Source organism: Saccostrea echinata, unplaced genomic scaffold (assembly GCF_033153115.1).
Source record: "Saccostrea echinata isolate AGI-Se365-2 ecotype Australia unplaced genomic scaffold, CSIRO_AGI_Sech_v1 ptg000076l, whole genome shotgun sequence".
Classification (NCBI taxonomy): Eukaryota; Metazoa; Mollusca; class Bivalvia; order Ostreida; family Ostreidae; genus Saccostrea; species Saccostrea echinata.
Window position 1 is genome coordinate 1,718,594 of NW_026889825.1, and position 20,562 is coordinate 1,739,155.

Sequence of the window (20,562 nt, forward strand, 5' to 3'; positions counted from 1 at the left end):
AAGATTTATCACCATTCATCAGCAATGTAATTTTTCAATCAAGTCATATATATTTAATAATTGTATTACATAACATCACCTGTAAAGAAAATGATTATGATAATTACACTAATGCAGTAATACAGTAATACACCCCTGACTGCTGATAGAGTGATTTGCATAGATAATAATGTGATCCCCTCCCTCTTTTCAGGCATGTTTCTACTCAAAGAATAATTGATTTTTGCATTTTAAGTTATTGTTTTAAGCAAGTTAAAAGTTAAAATGGTTAAAGCGCAGAATAAGATACATATTTAAATCATCAGGCTTCTTACATTGTCTTATGTGAGAAAAATATTAAATCTTTCTGAGAGTTAATAATAGTTGCAAAGCCATGTTGATACAGCTGATTAACATCTGCACCTGCTCATTTCAAGAACATAAATAGAACACACTGAAATTATGTAGGCGTGTGTCATAGTTATCATAATTATACCAATTAAGCACAGTTAAATGCACTTGTAGCTACATATATGCCTCACTACCCCCTCCAACGTACACTTACACAAATTCATGTACCTAACTGAAATTTAATAACCATTTGGTCAGTAATTTTGTGTCCGATATGGGCGACTGACCACCTAACGGGGTTAAACCATTAACGTTAACCATAAAAATTACCTTAGCTTACATTGTTTATAGATCGAGATGCAACGCAGTTACGTTCCTTCCTGTCGCAGGAATTTCAACTTAATATTACAATATACATAGACAGCATAACTACATATGCATCTTTATCTTGCCATATTAAATTATGTCAATTAAGCTCTGCAAAAACTCTTACAATTCGCAACTTAGCAGCATATGTGTCAGTCCTGCTGCCACTGTCATATACCGGATATCTACGTCGGAAACTAATTTTAAAAAATACCGACAGCTTTCCGGAGACTTCATTCCTATTAAAAAAAAAATCTATGGGAAAAAACGATATGATTTTTAAATTTCTTTACATCGAAGTTTTTCCTCATTTGAGCTTAAGTAGGATAGAATTACCAAACGGACCAACCTTTTAAAAAAATGAAGATCAATTACTGGTATGATAAAGGGGAAAAAAATTCCACACTTACGTTAAAGTTATAATATTTATTGCAATTTCTTTTATTTCTATAACAGGGTTTACTTTCTATTCCAGGGGATTAAATAAGTCTGAAATGGACTGAAAAGACTGGAACAGTAACAGCTGGACAAATATTTATACATGATTTTTGAAGCTAATAAATAATTTGCAATGTCTCCAAGCAGTCAGTTTTTATCTGCAAACCTACTGATAAATTACAAAACAATTTTTTGTCTTATCAAAGATGTTACACAGCATTCTGCAAAACCAACGTTACACAGTATCAAAGCCGTTCCTAAGCTTTGTACAGAACAGGATAAAATTTATCCTTCGGATAACCATTCAGTCACAGGCGACTTTTTTCAGTTTTTTTTAAATGGACATACGTATTTACTTGGAATTATTGGTGGTATTTTCTACTATTTTAGCAGGTACTTTTTAAAAATAATAATAATGAAAAAATGAAATATTTATAATAACTCTTCCTGATCAATTATTATCGGGAAGAATTATTCAAACTTATTTAAATCTTTTCTCATAAGGCTTATTTTGTAATTAAATAATGGGTTTTCTATTAAATAAATTTTGCTTTTTCTGGAGCACATCTATACTTATAAATTAATAAATTTTGCAAATAAACTCCGAAACGGGTGCACCAGAGTTCTTACTTACTCCTCTAAGAATACACACGATACAAGATGATGTCCGTAAACTATATTTAGATTTCACTAGCATTGTAAGTATCGTACATTAAATTAAAAGTCTACTTTTATTTTCTATAAACAGCCATGAAATAGCAAAAACGTGAGTACGGTGGCGTTTCCGATTGGCGGATCAAAGTTACTGGCAATTTTTAATGAAACTGACAACAAGCAATCGTTTATTTATTTCATTAAACGTCATTACTGAATTATTCAATCAAAACTTGATTTAAATGATATAAAAGAAATAAGTTGTGATAACCGATTAAAAAGGGAAATGTGCAATTTATTTTCGTCATTCACCGATCGTAATATTGACGGAAGCTTCTAGAACATCATATAGCATCGAGCCCGATGTTAAAAAGAAAAAAAAAAGCTTTTGTGTGAATGGTCATTGAAATAGTGGTAAATCATTGATAACACTGTAAGTTGTGAATATATTTATATATCGAAAGACTATTACATACGTATATGTAGTAGGTTTTCCTAATAAATTTATCGGTAAAATTTGTATATCTTCCTCACTGAGAGCATCGTGGCAACGAACCCGATGTACAATTTGTACTTCGTAATAAACTTGCTTACATGAAAAGAGAATATCAATGAATAAGGCATTAATCAAATACAATTATGTTATATAATTTTGTGCTTTAATTAATACATTTTAGTTTTTTTTCTGAATACAGTCTTTTGTAACAAATACTCGGCCTATTCCAGTGGCGGATCCAGGAATCTTGAAAGGGGAGGGGGGCAACCATTTATGGGTTGGGGGTAGGGGCCCACGGACACACCAAAAAAATAATTTATTAAATTTTATGTATATTTTGGACACAAAACGGGAGGGGGGTTGGGCCCCCTCTAAATCCGCCAGTGTTTTCATAGGGCGTTAAATAAAGGCTAATTTTAACACAGGTACTTTTAGGTCTTGGATTATAAATATGTATACATGTAAAAAAAAAAAAAAAAAAAAAGGAAGGTACAGTTTTTACATATCAATAAGGTACATACATATTTATAAACCAAGACCCAAGTAACTGTGAATTTTTACCCAAAAAAAAAATCTATTTCTCAGTAAAATGTGCATATTCACTGCTTTTATTCGTGACGGAAATGAAATAAGAGCATCTGAAGTACAATATCCATAACATAGTACATTGTATATAACAGGTTTCACAATAAACGTCAATTAATGATATTGTTATTTAAGTTTTACAGGGGTTGGGGGGGGGGGGGGGTTGGAGTCGTACTTCGTACTTCTACTTCATGTGGGATTTTGAATAAAGTATTTCTTCTGCTATAAGCCTGTAGACTGTCAGTAGAAACTACAATATACATGTACAGTATATTATTAGATTTTTCTGTCGGTAGTGGTATAAATTCAATTCCCCACGCTTGCGCGGGATTTCATCTAGTATATCAATAAATCACGATAAGAAATAATATTAAGTGAAGTATTTTAGGCCCCGTGAGGTTAAATTTTTAGTCAGCCCGCTTATATTCTCGTTACCAAGGTGAAAAAGGGAAAATCTCAGAAGTTGGGGCATTGGTTCTGAGAGGTGAGAGATAGGGGTAAATAGTCTTAATATTTTGAAATGTTCATTTAGTATACTTACATGTATCAACTAAAACAAAAAAAAAATCTATAAAACTAGATGCTGTCATAATAAAGTAATATCCACAATATTGTCTGTAAGGTTGTTCTCGTTATCTAGGCATAACTAGTGAAGAAGTCATTATTAAAGAATTATATAGTTATTCCGAAGTACTACTTTTTAAAAAAGTATATTCTTACGCCGTAACATCAATCTCTCACCAGAGGGCGTATCACGCTATGCTACAACCAAAAGTTGAAGGCCTGACGTCTTAAATGTATGAAAAACATAATAGAGAAAGCAACTATTGAATACATTTCTACATGTATATATGGAGAAAAAAATATTCAAAAGTTATAATTTCATACATTCATTTTAATAAAGTCATAAACTCAAAAATAAATGCAATAGGTTGAAATGCAACCAAATACATGCACACACTGTAATAGAAAAAAAATCTCTGTAACATATACATGTACATGTACCAAGGACGAAGTGTCATTTTTCTTATTGGTTGACAAGGGTTGCCATGGTTTTAATACCGCAAAGGGATTTCAAATTAACTCTCTGTATGTTTTCATCTGAACTTATCTTTTTGAAAAGCACATTTCTATATAACTTGTGATCAATTTTAAAGGCATTGGTGTGATCCTAATTTTCACATTTCAAAAAATTCAAATTAATTTCTTTAATTAGCTATAGGAAACTATAGGAAACAATATGTATAAAAACTGAAAGATATTTTGTTTCCTTGGATACATACCCTTGTATGTAGATTCCCAAAACTTTTATGATTGATATTTATGAACAGATAACCTGACTTTAATTGTGACAACCACACATTTCTAACTGGATGCAAGAAGCTAAGGGTTGAATATTGCTAGAAAGTTAACAAAATTGAACATTTTCCCTTCTTGGTAACCATTGCAACAGTGTTATTTTCTTCATCAAACTTTATCAAAATATATGATATTCAACTTAAGTTCTATCAGATATAAGTACAATTTAAGATGAGTCAAATAATACCTTTCTTGAAGAAAGGGTAAGTTAGTCCTAAAGCAGCAGAAAATATCACTTTAAACCAATGGCACCTTGTTTCCATGGTTACACTGCAAAGTAGCAATTAATCTAAATTTTCTTGTGCTATTTGTGTTACATTGTCCTAACCATGTATATTTGCCAGTCTTGAATTTCCATGTTTTTCCTCAAGAAAGCAGCATTAACCAAAACTTAGCAACAAATTCTAAGGAATTTCGAATTTCTACCCCCCCCCCCCCATCCCCTGTCCTTTCCATAACTTAAATTCTTCCTTCAGAATAAGAATTGAATGCTTGTTTCAAATGTTTTACGGTTTACAAACTTTATCTCTATAATTGTTACATAACTTGAGGAGGGCGCTTTGCGCGACAGAGGCAACCTTGTAACAATTTTTGAGCACACATTTTGTATGGCTCTCTTTTTTATTGAATAGCTCTAAGTACTGCTTAATTAAATGATTGTAATTTTCCCAGAAGCATGGCTAAGGCCTGTTATAAGGTGAACATTTACTCAAATTACACTGATGGCCCAACGGTAAATCATTTAACACTATACATTCAACAGTTATGGTTAGTAGAGTAGAACCATGCAACAAGTAAAGGTTAAATGTAGGCTTATTAACAGTATTCGAATAAAGCATCAAACAAACATTTATTTGCAATGAGAAAATATGAAATACGGGTAATGCGTAGAACAGCGAGGGAGTCATGATGCAAATGCGTTTTGGCTAACATTCAACGCAACGACACGATGTCTGAACAGGACAAAAATTATAAAAATATAGAATTTAAGTGAACTGAATACAAGGGAAAGGGATAGTGAATGTCAAACCCTAATCACATACTTGGTCAAATAAAGAATATTTTACAGACCTCCTTCCAGCATGTTGATAATTTAGGGCATCAGCCGCACATCTACTTTTCATAACGATATAATATTAATAAATAATATCTAACTGGGATTTCAAGCTTACATATCATCTTCCTTGCATGTTAGTAAATATATAAGTATTGTTCTTCAAGCATATAAAATTCTTCTTCATTAAATACACAAACAAACAACGCAATGATATAATTGTGAACTGGGAAGCAGTATCTTGTTTGACGTTATCGCCCTTATAATTTTAAATTACATTCATTTTTTGCGTAAATAAACAATTATGCTAAATCCATTTTTAAGTTAAAAAATCAAGAATAAACATTTTATAATTTCTTTTAAGATAACGTAAAGAATGTTCTCTTTAGTGTAGAATAAGTATTTTTCCCATTATTTTTTATTGTAAATAAACTATGAAAAATCTTTGTATTATGCATATATATATATATAGTTTATTTCACGAGACCTTAAAGTAACTGGGTCAGACAGAAAAACAATAAATAAAGAGAATGTGAGGGAGTGGGGAGAGAGTGGGGAGACAGAGAGAGTGGGGAGAGAGAAAAAGAGGGGAGAGAGGGAGTGGAGAGAGAGGGGTGGGATAGAGGCAGTGGAGAGAGAGAGGGAGTGGGGAGAGAGTGGGAATGGGGAGAGAGTGGGGGAGAGAGGCAGGGGAGAGAGAGAGAATGGGGAGATGGAGGGAGAGGAGGAGAGAGTAGCATAGGTGAGAGGGAAGGTGAGAGTGTGGGGAGACAGAGGGAGTGGAGAGAAAAAGGTGGGCCAGAGGTGTGGACGGAGTGTAGAGAGAGAGAGGATGGAGAGGAGAATGGGAGAGAGAGGAGAGGGAGTGCGGAGAGATAAAGGTGAGAGAGAGAGAAGGGGAGGGAGGAGAGAGAAGGGGAGTGGTTGGAAGAGAGAAGGGAGAGAGAGAGAGAGAGAGGGAGGGACAGAAAGGAGGGGGAAGAGGTGGGAGTAGGGAGAGAGAAAGAGTGGAAGTGGCGTGGGAATAACAAAAATATTTGTTGTTCACTGTACGATTTTCCCAAATCCCTCCTTTTTCTTGTCTAAACTTTTAACTTTTTTGAAATACAATATCTGCGAAGTATGAATATGGCGCCTAGATATTATAATGAACTATCCTGCATTTACTCGATCCATGTAAATGAATGTTCAGCCATGGGGTTTCTTAAAAAAAATTAGCACAGTTTCATGCGAGAGAGTGCACAATAAGAATAAGTACAGAGAGGTCAACACTAAATGTCATATAATGGAAACATCAATTAGAGAGAGAGAGAGAGAGACCTTTTGAATGATATGAATGCGTTAAAAAGAATTATGACATGTTAACCATCACTACTGTTCTGAATTCTAAATAGATATATTAAGACAACTTACAAATTTTTTTTACTTATAGAAAAATCTTGCTACCAAGGTTGGACATTTCAACTCAACAGCTGCTATAAGTCATTTCGAGAGCCGCGATCTTGGCGGGACGCACGTGATTACTGTCGTCTGTTTCCTGAAGGAGATCTCGCCTGCTTCATCACTGCAGCCGATCAACACTTTGTTCAAACTGACGTCATTCCAGACCGATTAAAATCTTACTGGATTGGACTTCAAGGGAATGTAAATTATAATTTTATCACTATACTGTTTAAAAGACCAGAAGAGCTTAGTTTTCTGATTTTAATAATGTGTAGTTATAGCACAAAAAGACTACATAGATTTTCAATTTTTTTCAATCCAAAGACGGTTGCAAATTTATCGATTTTTAATATAATTAATTCAATCATTGTTGAACCTCGAAATATAGACAACAATTATACGAAATTAATAGGAAGTTTCGCCTATATTAATTATATTCAGACCCCCCCCCCCCCCCACAAACTACTAGTATTTCAACCTCCCCCTTCCAAAATGAAATTCTAAGACTTTTTAAAACATTTGAAACTGTAGCAATCATCTTGGAAATGGGTATCTGGATCCGATATCAGCGCTTTCTCCAGCTTTAGAGGCGGATCCACAAATCTAATAGGTAAAACTAACTAGATTTCTACGACTATCTCTAAAGTAAAATTAGAAAGAATAATATATTAAAAAATATATTAAAATGAAATTTTGACATTTTAAAAAGAAAATTAAGAAAATTTTATCGTGTTATATATATAATTGTTTTCATTGGTTGAAATTCGATTTCTTTAATTTGAGCTTTAACATTCAGTAAACGATGTTGAATATGAAGAATAAACACTCTTTATCAGGAAATTCCAACGACAGTTTGTGTGTGATTCTAAGGAACAGCTGGTGGTCTGTAGCTTCATGCAATGAGAGCAATCGTTATATTTGTCAGGCAAAGAGCATAGGTGGGGATGAAATTATCATTTTTCGTAATTAACTTAGACATCAATTAATATGTCTGTTGCTGTTGAATGTTATTTTTGCTGAACAACTTTACGTTTTATTATAATTGGCTGGGTTTTGTTTATTACAAATGTACCTTTATTATAAAATGTTAATTTAAAAAATGTTGAATGTATAAGCGATTTTATTCTATTGTAAAACAATGTACATGTATAATTGTAGTGGAAATGAAGCTGTTTAAGGTGTTCTTAGAAATTATTTCACTTTTAGATTGTCACATAGAGTCGGGATGGACCACTACTATTTCAAAACATTGCATTAAAGTGATGACAGCGCCCTCTGGTTGGTATGATGGACAAAACACATGCAGACGAAAAGGCGCGGATCTTGCTCGTTTTCACAGTAGAAATGAACTAGATTTCCTCACACAAAACTTAAGGTACTGCAAATCATTTTATTTGACTATTGAAGTTTTGCATATTTTTCGTACAATAAGTATTCAAAAGTAAATGATTGGTCAGTTTTGTTAGTCTGCATTCACTTAAAAGATAAGTAGATTTCAATACAGGTTACTGATACTAATTCAAGTCCTTCCGATATAGGAAAGAGTCATTACATTGACTAAGGCAAACATTCATTAAAAAGTATGAAACAAAAAGCCATTTCTTGCCCCGATATCGTCGACTGGGTAACATAGCATTTCAGAGAATCTAAGAATCATCATTAAATATACTTCCTATCAGATGTTAAAACAGATATGGTTGATGTTAAAACAGATATGGTTTTATGTTCAAGCTTGCCATATAATCAGTATTGGGTGGACCTTGGTTCTTTCGGGTAAGTATACAGACGTTTCTCAACTTGCTTCACACAGACATTATAAAGAGTTTCAATTAAATCTATTTGATATATATATTTCACGAAATAACGTAAAACATTTGATGGTAATAAAGAATAGCTTTGTGTAAATTTTATGTGACCTATTTTAAAAGTTTATTAAACATGAAATATATGAAAGTTTAAAGTACATGTACATGTATATTGTATCATTTCAATAGAATTGCTTGATTTCTTTTTTTCCTTTCCAAGATCGAACTGTGAAGGAATTAACATTACACAGAATCGGGTGGATCCTTTCTACGAAAACTGCAATGTCCACCAAATGTTTATTTGTGAAATCAGTAAGAATGTGTTGTAACAGTTTAAAAATTGCTTTTATTTTTCTAAGAATTAAAAACAGAATGTCTCCACATACCACAGATAGAGACTGATTTCAGAAAATTTATTTTAAACTTACTTCTACGGATCAGTAAACATCACGTTATGTAAAGTTTTAACTTTGGGGGGAGGGGGGTGTTCTTAGATATTTTGATGTTTTCTTAGTCGTGTATATTTTATGACCGTACATTTTTACACATACTAGGTTCTTGTGCATCACGAGATGACGAGTATGGATGTGATTCAATGTTCTGTATATCACGGAGTCTTTTATGCGACGGACATCTGGATTGCCCGACCGGAAGTGACGAATCTGTCTCATTATGTGGTACGATTTGTTTAAGAAATTTTAATTGCAATTTAGGGTAAATAATGTCAGTAATTTCAAAAGAAAAAAAAATCTAATATTTAAGATCAAACGTAAATCTTCATCCACATGGGAAATTCAGCATCTTTTTTTGTATTTGTTTGTGTGTGTGTGTTGGGGGGGGGGGGGTCATTATTTTTAGTGTTTCCAGAAAAATTAATTGGTACACGAATGTTTTGGGAATATCAATTTTTATTCTTTATAATTATAGAAAATCTTTGGAGGGGGTCGATTTACATTTCAGGGCAGATGTATTTGTTTTTAATAAGAAAATGCTAATCTTTTCAGAAAACTCAAATATGTTCTTGTATGATTCTTTTCAAAAAAAGTATTATTAAATTTTCCACATTGTACTCACATTAAAACTTTCTATAATGTTTGAGAAAATGCTAGCATTGTTCCAACCAGCTTTCAACATAATAATTTATATTGGCTGCTGCACTGGAAGCGTATTTGAAGGATAAATATTAGACTCATCAAAACAAATAACTTCATAGTATCGCTAACCAATCTTTTGCTTATTATATCTCTACTTACAACTTTTATGAATATTCATTGTACTGACAAAATTATGTTGTCTGTTGTTAAAATTGTAGTTATATCTAGAAAGATTGGAATGTCTATATAATACATATTTTTTCTTTTGTATTCTTTGATAATTCCACACTATGAACATGCTTTGCTGACTGAGAATACTGTCTTTAAGTAGTCATAATGCAGATTTTTATTGATAAATAGAAAATATGTTAGAAAGACAATACTTTAAAAATGGGCTATGTCTAATTTCTAGTGTTGTCAAATCGGACGACTTTTAGTAACCGGTTACTCGCTTACTTTTCCGATCGAGTAACCGGTTACTCGGATGGTTTTTCTTTAGACATAAAAAATTCTTCCTACTCAGCTGTAATATATATTGTATGTAATGTCGTTATAATTTCTAAATTTATCTTATTTGTATATCGGGATATATAAAACACAAATGCACTGCACATGAACAATATGTTCTAAATAAATTTGTTCTCGAACACCCCGTAATCGTTGGCTGTTTTGCGCTCATGTATCGCTGGTTTCACAGTTATACTTCAGTCTGCGGTGGTTAAGCATAATAGGTCTCCCATCCGTGTATGTAAATTCCATTTCACATAATTTACACTTCGCAGATTTAAATTCAACCATTTTTTTTAAAAATGTTTCCATGCTTTCGATGCATGTGGCGGCAACTTCTTTAATTTTGTACTGCGGACTAGCAAAGGTTTATGTGAGGTTATTCTAATTAAGGATATCCGATCCTCAGCCAGGAAGGATAACTCTTAAAATTATTATTTTATTTAAAAAGTCTCAAAATGAAGCTTGAAATTGAGATTTTTTGTGCAACAATTTTCATTTTATGCATTTTAATATGATTCAAGGTTCTTCGAAGTCTTAGAAACTTTCTTGTAAAAAGTTGACATTTGTACCCCATAAACGAAAAAAAAAATTAATTCATTTTTAGAGAAATCGAATTTCCTTTAGTCTAGCATTAGATATCAATGCTTATTAGCATGATATGAAATTAGACATGCCATGTGATGTCTAGCAATGATAGCACAAGCTTTTTACACTATGTATTATATGACAATTGAAGTAAAAAGAAGAACTAAAATACTGTATAAGCATGAAAAAGATGCAATTTCATCCAAATGCCTGGATACCTATATTTTTCTATCCTAAATTATATTTGTTGATCAATTTTCCATTAAAAAATGCATAGCTGATGTTTTTATTCGCATTTCCTGAAAATGTATTTGAGATTTGATAATTTTTCCTGTATAATATGATTAACTATAATTATGAACTTTGAAGAAATTTCGTGGGTAAATTCACGTTACTATGTGAAATCAGAGACATTTTTGTGAGCAATTTCAATTACTGAAAAGCTAATTTTCAGAACCTGAGGATCGGAGTACCTTAAATCAAGCCTTCAAAACTTGTATTCCCCTTGGCAATAAAAGCCATCAATTAGATAAACTGTGAAATACTAATCAAAACAAATTGATAGCATTTGTAAAACGCTAGGTCGAGACTAACGTTAAAATAACGGTAAATAAAATGGGGACTTTATAAACAAAAATACATTATTACTACTGATCTACTTTATAAAATTCAACGTATCCGAGTACCCGAGCAGCAGTTTTACTAACCGATACTCGCATCGTTCGACGATTAACCAGTTAACAGGGTACTAGTTGACAACACTACTAATTTAAAAAAAAGTCATGATCTACAACTGCTTGTATATTTTTGAACTGTTAACAAATGTAAACTTTAACCACACTGTCCAGTTAACAGAGCTCCCAACAGTGAAATTTAGAAGATAAAAATAATCGAATCCATTTTTTTCAAACACTTCGTAAACAATTGACTGATCCCAAGAACAATGTATTTTGGAGAGACATGTCTGTTAACAAACACTTTGGTCAAAATTAATTTACCTAAGTCATTTGACCTAATAAAATCTATGCCTTTAAATGATTACTTCTAATAATGAAGCAGATCAAGAAGTGCTAATTGAACTACATGACTTTTTGTTTTGTTTCTACAAACTTTACATTTATACCTAATACATTATTCGCACACGGATCAAATGAACCCATTTGTTTTGTACTACATGTATATAACAAACGGAATAAATTCCTCCCAGGTTATGACCAGTACTTCCCCTGTTAAGATTTTCTAAAGGAATGAATAGATTGTGAGAAAGAATTACAGGTTTGAAAACAAAACAACTGCATTGGTTTTGTTTAATGCTAAGATTTTACAAAGATGCCCCATCCAGGTACATGTTGCTCTTAACATAATTCCATATTTGAGGTAAATAGAACAATAGTAAAAATTATACCACTATTTGAAAATTTTGTTAAACAGCAATCTCGTGCATTTGGGTTAATTTTTTTTTTGTATCGGCAATCAAATAAACACTATGAATGTATAACTTGTTCATTGTGAATACGCATTTAATTTTCCGAATTCAGGGGGAACATTTACTAAATACTAGTAAATAGCAAAACATTTCCGGGGATTATAAACAATGCAATTGAGAAATATTTGATTTACACTACAGTAAACTTTCCCTGGGGGAAAAGTGATATACACGAACATTTCTGAAGGACCTATATTGCAACTAAAAAAGGTGGAAACACAAGTTGTGATGAATTTTACATGCCATAACTCAAAAAGCAAGAGAGTTTCCCAGACAAAATGTAGTTTCGACAATTCCAATTTAACGGAACAGTCTTGATTCAAACGCTTGGGGTCTGATCAGACCTGATTTAAAACGTGCCAACAACTTTAGAAAAATTAAAAGCTATGTGGAAGGCATTACAGCCAGAACGGTGCTTATTTCCAAAATAAAGTTCTGTAAGGACTTACTTCATAGCATGCCTAATTGCATGATGGCTGTTACTTGACGTGTAAAATGGGGAGCAACTAAGAACTTAATTTTGTGAATTTTATTAGGTCAAAAAGTATATGATTAAAATTTTTTTAACCTGTACAGCTGTATTTGACTAGAATTAAAAGACCTAAACATCATACATGTTTATACATATTATATTTGAATATACTGATTTATATATATGTGAATGCTTATAGAGCTAGAGGACATTTTTTATGAAGAAAGAGAAATTGGGGAAATCTTTTCTTTATTTGTTAATGTTTGAATATTTCGTTTGTTTATATATGTTTGTTGTTGTTTTTTTTTAATTTTGCTTTTGTTTGTTTGTTTGTTTTGTTTTGTTTTGTTTTTTTTTGTTTTTTTTTTTCATTCATAAATAAAAAAAATATTAGACTTCAAATTAAAAGAGTCATAAGATACATCTAGGCCTTAACAAAAATACTATAGTATAGTTAACTATAGTTTAACATAGTATCAAAGTTTTAACTATAGTAAATCAAAGTTTTTTTTAAACTATGGATTTCAGGTTGTTATATTTTATGTTCTTAAATTCACACATGCACGGTTTTTTTTTTTATATTTAATGGAACTATTTCCTGTATATATATATATATATATATATATATATATATATATATATATATATATATATATATATATATATATATATATAATTTCCAAATTTTATATCATTGTTTTCTAATTAAGAAGATTTTACGCTTTGGAATCTCAAAAAATGCTCTTGAGTAAGATTTCGTAGTAAATCAAAGTATTAATTAAAGTACAAGTTTACATAATTAATCAAGTAAACTGTAGTCAAAAATAGACAGATTTTGTTAGGGAAAATGCAGTGTTGGTGTGAATCCATCTGCACTGAACTCTGCACATACTGTAGATTATCATTTTATGTCTTCTAAGGTAAAGCAACGGCAACTGAGGTTTCAGTTGAGACAGTAACAGCACAGTCTAATTTTAGCAGCTCAGCCAATCACCGTATGTATACAAGAGGTATTTTATTTAAAATTTAAATTATTAAATTTGACACACTTAAATTTTTATTTGCTTTTAATAATTCTTTTGATGTACAAATGTATATGTAATACAAAAGCAATATTTTTACCCAAAAATATATAAAAGTAGAGATTTTTCAGGTTCTAAATTCAACTTTGGAAGTGTTAATTAATCGGGTTCTATAAAAATCCGGATTTATTAACACATTTAAATGAAACGTTAAATGCCAGTTGGTACATGATGCATATACTTTGTCAATATGTTTATATGCAGTTATTGTAGGTTAAGGGGAAACAATAAAAACTGTTAAAGTTAATTCGTTTTGCAGGTGTTCAATTCTCTGTATCCTTGCAAAACACATCAAGTTCTTCGCTGTCAATTACTGTCAACACGGACCTTGGTAAGCTAAGATCTTTCCTGTTAGTTACTGTCAACACGGACTTTGGTAAGCTAAGTTCTTCCCTGTCATGTACTGTCAACACAGACGTTGGTGAACAAAAAAAGTCTTTAAGTTTATATCTGTATCTTTATCCTTCTTTTATGTTGGCAATAAGCAAAGTATGAATAGGGATATAAGAAAGAGTACCGTCTAGTTAAGAAATTTTAATATCCCCTAAAAGAGTTCGTTTTATTGGGTCGATTTTTTTCCTTGTTTTCCTTTTGTCGCGTAGCAAGTGATACATGAAGCGAAATCTTTGTAGCCTCTTACAAACATTCGATCTAAACGGAGACCATGAAGCTGATTCCTAGTGTTTGGTAAAACATAAAAAAAGATTGACTATTTTCGAATTAATGTTACGATTACTTTCATAGCTTGTTAAGTGCAGATAAACTCCAAATGTTCTTTGTCATACAAAGCAATTTATGCACTGATGCTGATGAAAGGTTATGGATTGCTACATTGTGAATGACATACATGTTCGATTTAGAAAAAAAGCAACTTGAAATACATTGTATTACTAGGTTATTAATAAGAAAAGAAACTTTTATTTTACAGGACCTTTGCCTATAGATGAAATCAGACAAGCTTTTCTAAAGGTAGGTTTTTGTTTTGAATGCATCAATTTTGTACAGTATTTCCTGCCTATCTTTTACAACAGTAATCATTTCATAAAATATTAATCCTGCACAACATCAGGCAAATCTCATAGCAATCGTTTTGATCATATATGCTTAAAAAACTATTATTTTAAATCCAGTTACATGCATGCCAAAGAAAAAGAATTGATTTTGGACTTCTTGAGCAATAACTTAACCTTCTCCTTTAATATTTCAAGCTTTAACGAGGAAACATTCATAAAAGATAAACTCTGAATTATCATTTTTTGACTAAATGAAATGGAACGATTTACCATTCTGCAGCATTGTCGTTATTGTTCCTGTGGTGGCAGAGGATAGTTTTTTTTAATGCCAAACATGTGCCGAGGGGGTACACATACACATGCGATCCATAAAAACATGTACATGGGTACAGTTTTCCAGGGGCTAATTAATTACACTTCATATGCCCATGGCTCACAAATTATGTCAACAAATTACATGTAATCTGCCTATTGGAGTGCAAATGTACCAAAAATGCACCTGGGGACTCCCCAAATTTTGGCTTGTTTTTTCAAGATTTGGGCCTCATTCACACCCACACAACCCACACCCAGGCCCGAGCGAGCAGGATAAAACACCCAGTAGTCTGTAAATCAATGCATGCCCTAATAAAAATTCACCAAATGATATGGGGCCATTCACCTTCCCTCCGAGATACACACCTTCTTCTAAGGCCTACTGCTTTTCAGCTGAATTTCCTCTGCAACTGACCACGTGTCTTAGTTTCGCATTTACAACTCTGTATATGATAAGCGTCATAGTGACACCTACATGTTGCACATCATTTTTTTCAGCAAGCACTCTGCTACACTGCAAATGTGTCCCATAATTATTCTAATCATTTTTCTACATAAAATATCACATCAAACAGGGGATATCTCAATTTTTTAAGAAATTTGACGGGTCTTTAGTACGAAACTATCCCCTGCCACCTGTATACATTGGAAAACAGCAGAATTCGGTAAAATAGGTTTAACTCAGAAACCCCTCTCGTTTGTAAGCTTTTATCTACAATTAATATTCTTATTGGAAAAAAAAAACGTGTAAAAAAGCATACCCAATTGTTTCTTATTGTATACTGGTTCATTTCTTTGACATTTCTACTTACATTGTTTCAAATTTGAAGTGATTTTTTTTTCTAAAGTAGTTATTCTGTTCAATATGACTATCTCTTAAATCATATAACGTAACATACTGATCAATAACATTGTTTACCACAGCATTACTCTTTTTCTAAAATATACAATATCATTTTAATATCATACTTTACCATAGAAATAATATAGTTTACTAATATAAAAGGTAAGCATGGGATGAATGAAGAGGGTAACGAACATTGATCGATCTCAAGAAAATCCACAAATAATACAAATCTGTCAACAGGGCATAAAACACGGACCCCGGAAATTTAAGAAGTGGCACCAGGCGCCTAGGTGACTGTTATACCGTTGTTAAGGTCAAGATCTAGTAAATGAAAGGAGCCTACAGATTTCTCAAATTTGAGAAATAAGTTCCTTTAAAGATGCTTTTTAAGTATAGCTTGGTCAAATAAGGTGTATCGGGGCATATTTTGTAGGTAAACAGGACGAAAAATAATATTTTACAATGTGTTTTTTGATAAAAAATTGATAAAATCAGTCATGAATATGGGAGTTTTTTCTTTATTGGAGAAAGGAAATGTATCCAGATTGCCTACAGTCTCTCAGAAAACGGTAATTTGTTTCTTCTTATCCTCTTCTTTATATTAATATCAAATTGAATATAGGTTTCCGGATTAATTTTCACATGATTTCAAATTGAATTCTATGAAAAAACTTTATTTTCTACATTATTCTATTAGAGCCGTAAAGTACGGGAAAAAGAAATTTTAAAACTGATTATAACGTCATAATGGATCCAGCACCAAAAAGACAGTCTAAAGTCATTTACTAGATCTTGACCTTAAAGGAAAAGTACGTTTTAAGAATAAAAGTGCAATGCATGATATCTTTAATGTTTTTCATTTGCTTTCATGCACTTTGCATAAATTTCAAATACATGTAGGTGTTTTTAAGAACAGACAATTTATGCATTATTTTAAATGCCATTCGATGTTTTGCTTTTAGGTGGCAATTGGCATTTTTATGCAACTAAAGGTCTTTCAAAAAATAGCAAGTTGGCATAAAGTACTTCTAAACGTTTGCTCTAGATTGAGATTGTACGTAACAAATTTAAAAGGAAATTTAGTAAGATCAAGAAAACAACTTCGACACAAGGGCATATTCTACTTTTTTCCAGGCAAATATTGGACGAAACATATAAAAAGATTTCAAGAATATGGCGTTGCTGCACAAAATAGGCAATACATAAGAATTGTTAAACTTGTAATGTACGACAAAAATTGATATGAAAATTCATTTTATATGAATTTCAATACAAATAAAACATTTATAGAGCGCCCTATGTAATAAGATTACCCCCAAACGGTTAGGAATAAAGGTATACTAATATAAATTTACAGATGGTAAATAAAACTTTTAAAAATGCATAAAATGAAAGACCTAAAAAGTAATTTCAACGGGATCAAAAAAAAAATAAAAAAAATAAAAAAAAGGGAAATTAAATATTTACGTTATATAATCAAAGTACTGAAAGTACTGAAAAGCGGTTAGCATGCTTTCATCTAAGATTCTAAGATTGAAAAAAAAAAACTTTGCATGAAATGATATTAAAGTACGTGTAGCTGTTGTTCAATGTCATCAGAGAAGAAGCAGACATTCCGAACTTTGGAATATTTTACTAAATGACAAAACCACTTACATCTCATTCATACACCAAGACATCATCTTTTATCGTTTGATGTCAAAAATGCATGTTTAGAAATATCTAAACGTGATTTCTTGAGTTTGAAAGACAGAAAGCGCAATTTTTAATAACACTTTAGGTAGCGACCAGAAGTGCCCAGGACGAAAAAAGTAAATTGATGTAGATTTATCTACCATGCTCTATAGTTTCTGAAATCTGGTAATTGTTAGGTTGCTATCACACAATTTAAAAAAAAAAATTGATAATTTAAAATATTTGAATATATGAATTTAAAGTAGCTGCAGATCTTAAGCTCGTTGGTCTGAAAAAATTGGGATAGACAAAGAGATTTTGTCAGTATTTTTTTTCGGAGAGCTTCAGTTCTGTAGCTATAATTTTGATTGAAGGTAAACTAGTTGGATCAAAACAAAACAAATACACTATTATAAATAGATTTAAACTTTATACATTGCTCAGGGCGGGTGTGACCGATCAATTGCGGATGCTTACTTCTCCTAGGCACCTGATCCCACCTCTGAAATTTTCAGGGGTCCGTGTTTTATGCCATCTTAACATATTTGTATGTTTATACTCGTGATATTTTGAGATCGATCACTGTTCGTTATCTTAACCTTGTACATTTAAATGTTGAAGTTCATTAAAGGGATTCTGTATTTTTGAGGTACTGAGTACTTCCGTTTTAAATTATGTGCTACTAAGGCACTACCCTCAATGGAAGACGGACAAGTAAACTAGATAGTCAAGTTTTAAAAAATGTACATTATTGACCATGCAAACATTTTAAATGTTCAAATGAGTAAATGATTATGCAACAATCATTTAAAGTAGGACAAGGATATTGCACAATATATACAGGGACAGATACTAAATATTTGGCACATACTTTTCATGCAATACTCTTGATGTCAAAGAAAACGCATGAAAAGTAAAGTTGTTGTCTAATCCAGCTATACTAAGTATAATATATGATTTCACAAGTACACTTAAAGTAATTGTTTGATTAACAGTTTATTTGTCCTTCGCAAGAATTATCCAGTTAACAATGTCACTCTCTTCAATATTCAAATTAATATGTCAGCAAAGCAATTTACGTTGATATTTTTTAGTACATGTAATAACAAGTATGTGAATTTCCATAAATAAGCCTGTCTCAAAGACTCAAAATGAAAATCATAATTAACAGTTTGAGCAAATTTAAAAATATGTTTACAATTTACATGTTTTTAAACAGATCTAGACATTTGACAAGTTTTCAAATAATAATCAATTATTATTTAAAATCTTTGTCAATTGCCAAGATTTTTTTTTATGATTCTTTCATTATCTTTTAAAAACCTTCTCAGCTAAATGTTTGCATGTTTTATAACCTTAAGGTTGAATTTTAGAAGAGGATCACTCTGCCGATTTAAGTTTTTATATGTTTTCTATTTTTTTAGAATTAATTTTATATTTTCAGTTTCCCATAAAATATTTTTTTCTAAAAATAAAAGTATGTGATCGTTTATGATTGTTTGTAATTAAAAAAAAAAGAGAACAGAATGTACCCCTGTGAGCTAAACTTTTATAATCTTTTAATTAGAGAAGAAATAACTTTTCAATATGAAATTAATTCCATTGTTTCTAATAAAACAGTTGTACAATTTAGAGAAACTTAAAATGTATTTAAGGCTTTTAATAAAAATTCTTTTTCGTAAATTACTTCACTTAGTAAAACGTATGTCTAAATACTCTGGGGTAAACTCGTAAGAGAAAATCAAACACGAAAGTTTCGCCTACGTTTTGCAGTTAGTAATAACCTTCAACCCCTTTAGTCAGCAATCAACCCGTCCATCTAGTGCCCATCGTGGCATAATTAGGTCAAATAATAAGGGCGGTCTATAAATTGTTCATGAGAGGTGCTATATGATTTATACAAAATCGTTCAACTCCCAAAAATAAACATTAACTATAAATCGCGATTGCAGGATTTACCGACGAGTTTATACTCTGCAGGTAACCCCTAAAATTCAAGCCGAGCGATTATCTCGGTATTAACCTGTCAGAGTCAGAAAGGCAGTAGAGGTAGCGATGATAAACAGATCATAGGTAGCGCTTTGACGAAACTTCCTATGTCGCATAGGTAGCGCTTTGACGAAGCTTCCGGTGTCGACAAAAATTGCGTAAGAACTTTGGTTACATGACATAAAGCGATTAGCATATACGCTAACCGCTTAAAAATGGTCCAGAATTTTAAAGTAAATTACAAAACGATCGAGTAAGCTTTATAAACTGTTAGAAAAACAGTATTTGAGAAAATTTAAAGATCATAGGAGTTAAAACGCAATCTTGAAAAATGCGTTTTAGCAGTCTTTTAAAAACAAAAGCTTTTTGCGCAACTTTCACAAGTGTCGGAAGTCCATTCCACAATCGTGCTACAACCCAAGTAAAAGTGCGATCTTCAAAAATCTTAGTGTGGACTTTTGAAACAACATGACTAAGTGATGTTTCCGATTTTAGTGATCGGGCTGGATTTAAAGATATACAGGAGCACTCCCAACAAGGTGCAGTAAGTAAGCTCCAATATCTTAAATAGTGGTCAATACTGCAATGGAAGCCGATGTAGCTCCGCCTGGACCGGAGAAATATGATTCCGCATCCATGTCATCAAGACAAGACTGTCTGCAGTATACTGCACCTTCTATTAGCGGTCCGAGGTTGTCCTGCTGATTCCAAACAGAAAAGATGAAAAAGTTGAAGATAACGAACAGTGTTCGATCTCCAAAAATCTATAAACAATTATACAATTCTGTGAAAAGGGCATAAAACACAGACCCCTGGGAATTCCAGAGATGGGATCAGGTGTATAGGAGGAGTAAGTATCCCTTGTTGACCGGTCACACCCGCCGTGAGACCTATATATTGATCAGGTAGACGGAACATCCCTTAGTCAATTTCAGTATAAAAACAAAGGTCTAACAATTGGTATG